Here is a 3,653-nt window from a genome sequence, read left to right as displayed (position 1 = left end):
GCTGTGTGTCCCTCTCTTTGTCCTCCACAGCTCCACCTATGGACACCACAATGATGTCACTGGAAAGGCAGGGGGGGACTTGCTGTACTGAAAGGAATGTTGCAGTATTTTGCTATCATTTTACATTGTGTAACAGTATTTGCCTGTATTATTAGCTCAAATATTATATATAGCATTATATGATAAAAAATGTGAATAATGTGCAATTAAAAATGAATTACACTAAGTACATGTAGTTCATCAACAGTGTCAAAAATTAACCTTTTTTTATTAAGGATCAACATTTGCCCCCTGGATTTAATTGACATAACATGGACAACACACTGTGGTTCATGATTAAAATAAATTCTCACAGTATGTATTAGGGTTGGTGCACAGCAACACTGTATATTTTGATGGATGAACTGCTAGTTTTCTACTGTTTTCAGATATATTTATTTAGCAGGATCATTTAGTAGTCTGCATACTGCTGTAAAATATAAATGAACTAGTTTTATAAGTCAAATACTATTTAATATGACTGAATCAACTTTACTGTATTCGGTTTAACTTGCAAGAAGTCATTTTTAATGTCAGGTGAGATAGAAATAGCCTCTGAAGGTAACAACTGCGCAATTTCAGGGTTTTTTTAATAGTGTAATATTATATTTATTATATGCTTATAAATAAATATATTAATTGATATATTTTTATTCTACTTTTGATATGAAATGATAAAGTATATAAATGTGATCTTGTAAATGAGGAACTCTTGAATACAGATTTAAAAGAACGGTAACACTTTACAATAAGGTTCATAACTACTTTAGTTAACATGAACTAAGCAGCCAGAAAATAAATATTCCTTGAATTGATAAATGATTATATTGTCTGCTCGGTGGACGGACAGATCAAATAATTGTAATATTGATTCTGCTACAGTTAATTCGAAGATATAATCTAAATATTTATTATGAATCATAACCATTTATGATTCGTCATAAATATTCCCCTTTTTAGAGCTAATAAATAATAATAAACGTTACATATATTAATTGATATATTTTTATTCTACTTTTGATATTAAATGATAAAGTATATAAATGTGATCTATAAGTCAAATACTATTTAATATGACTGAATCAACTTTACTGTATTCGGTTTAACTTGCAAGAAGTCATTTTTAATGTCAGGTGAGATAGAAATAGCCTCTGAAGGTAACAACTGCGCAATTTCAGGGTTTTTTTTATAGTGTAATATTATATTTATTATATGCTTATAAATAAATATATGTAGCGTCTGCGTAGGATCATGCTGGAGTGTTGGACTGTTTATGGCTTAAAAGACCCTTTTAGCCTTTTGACATTTGCATATAAATTACAGTTCTGGTCAGAGATGTTACTTGTATAGGGGTTGTAAATTGCCAAATGGTTCTTCGCCGTCAAAAAGATTAGAACCAGCCCCCACGAGAATCCTGGAATCTTCTGATCAAAAACATTCCACAGAGAGCTGTGAATGGCCAAACGAACACGCACACACCCAAACTAACACACACACACACATACAGACATTTCTTTATTTTAGACTATAATTAATCAGTTATAATTGTATCTGGTATATGCATGTGGTGTGTACACTCCCTTGTTAGATTAGATGAGTTACCACTCGTTATTTGTATTAGTTAAAGCCATAAAACACTTATATTCAGGTGTATGTGTGTATCTTTGGTTTAATCTATTCCAGATTATTGTTTCTTGGTATCAATGCCACCCGTTCTTCATTTCTCGGACAATGACGTACAGTATGTGATTGTGAAACGCATCATATGACTCGCACGATATTTTGGGTTAAAACTACGGATGTTCCAGACCGGCCATAAAGCATGCAAATGAGCCATAAAACAAGAGACAAAGACGATTCTCCCGCTCAAAATCCATGTCTCTCATTGGTCAGAACACACAGAATAGGAACTCTAAAAAACGATAAGCCCAAAATAACTTGTGCTCAGAAAACTTCTTCTTCGTTTGAGACAACACCTTTCAGGACTCTCAAGACCTTCCTCTTGAGTTTTATTTTCCGGCAGTTTTTACTTTCAAGTAACGTTAGTCGCTGTGGACTTCTTCTTCAGAAGAACCAGAAGTAAAAACTTCCAGCTGACTCCTCACGAACTCATCAAAAGACCTCCGTTATCTACCGCATCCGGACTCCTCTTCAGCAATCGAAAAACCAATGCAAGTAACCGCTTCAAATTATTCAGATGCGTGTTTAAATCTCAGTCCCTTTTAAGGTGATTATTGGATTCTTTGATGATTTTTCAGAGGTTGTGGTTAAGTGATGTGAAATACTGCCATTCTTTTCTATTCTCTATCTTTTCCTTACTTTGTTTCATTCCGTGTATATATATGTTTTAGTTAGTTATATGTTAGATATAGTTTCATTTTATTAAATCCCTTATATTCACAACGAATTGTCTCTGTTTACTGTTCACAGTTCCAAGTCAATGAATGTTTGAACCCTTGCTACATTTGGCTAAGAATTACTGCTAGCACTGCACAAAGAAGGACAGTTTATTGTTCCGTGGCCAGAAAATAAATATTCCTTGAATTGATAAATGATTATATTGTCTGCTCGGTGGACGGACAGATCAAATAATTGTAATATTGATTCTGCTACAGTTAATTCGAAGATATAATCTAAATATTTATTATGAATCATAACCAGTTATAATTCGTCATAAATATTCCCCTTTTAGAGCTAATAAATAATAATAAACGTTACACAAAAATATGAAAAGGAAACAGTGTATTAAAAAATGTGCTGCTCCTTTACAAGATAAATGTCTCTTGTGTTCCATGGTAGGACTAAATAATTGATGCAGGAATTTTCATATTTTGGAAAAAAATACGCGTTTTATTTGATTAATTTACTTGAAGTTTGCTGTGAAGTTATTCAGTCACCTCTATACGCGGACAAGCACATGTGTATCAACACACATGATGAAGTTACACTGCTCTCGGTCCAAGCAGCCACCATTCACAAGTTAATCATGCCACGGTTGTCTCTCCTGTCACTCGCAGGCACTTTAATCAAATTATGACCTTGTAAAGCATGCACTTGTCATTTGGGACCGGAGACTCTCTGCTAATGACTAATTAGCCCCATCACCTGTTCCTCCAAACTTCCATTAAACCCATAACTGTGCTTAACGTAATGAAATAAACAGCAAAAAAGAAAAAGAAGAACAACCATCAATGACAAAACTTCTGAGAACACATCAATCAACATCATGGTAATTTATAATGGGGAACATAGTTGTCTTCTCCTGTGAAAGCCACCCCTCATTGGACTAGAGGACGGCGAGGATACACATTAATTGCTAATTAGTTTGTTATTGCTTCCCCGCAAGGGGCAAAGAGCAAAACACTCAACTCAGAGCCTCGACCCTTGCAGAATCACCAACTCAGCATCTAAGTAATTAGCTGTTAAATAACAATACTCGTATCATTGGTTCTGTGTTTTATTTACTGAAACTAAAAATCAGATGATTGTGTTTCATATTCAAAAATAAATCTTAATTCTATCTATCTACCAAACACGGTACCTGTTTGAAAGGTACAAATATGTGCCATTAAAGTACTAATATGTACCTTTAAGGTACTTATATGCACCCTTTA

This window comes from Sinocyclocheilus grahami, unplaced genomic scaffold, assembly GCF_001515645.1.
Source record: "Sinocyclocheilus grahami isolate Dianchi unplaced genomic scaffold, SAMN03320097.WGS_v1.1 scaffold555.1, whole genome shotgun sequence".
NCBI classification, from domain to species: Eukaryota; Metazoa; Chordata; class Actinopteri; order Cypriniformes; family Cyprinidae; genus Sinocyclocheilus; species Sinocyclocheilus grahami.
Note: the sequence above shows the minus strand (reverse complement) of the source record.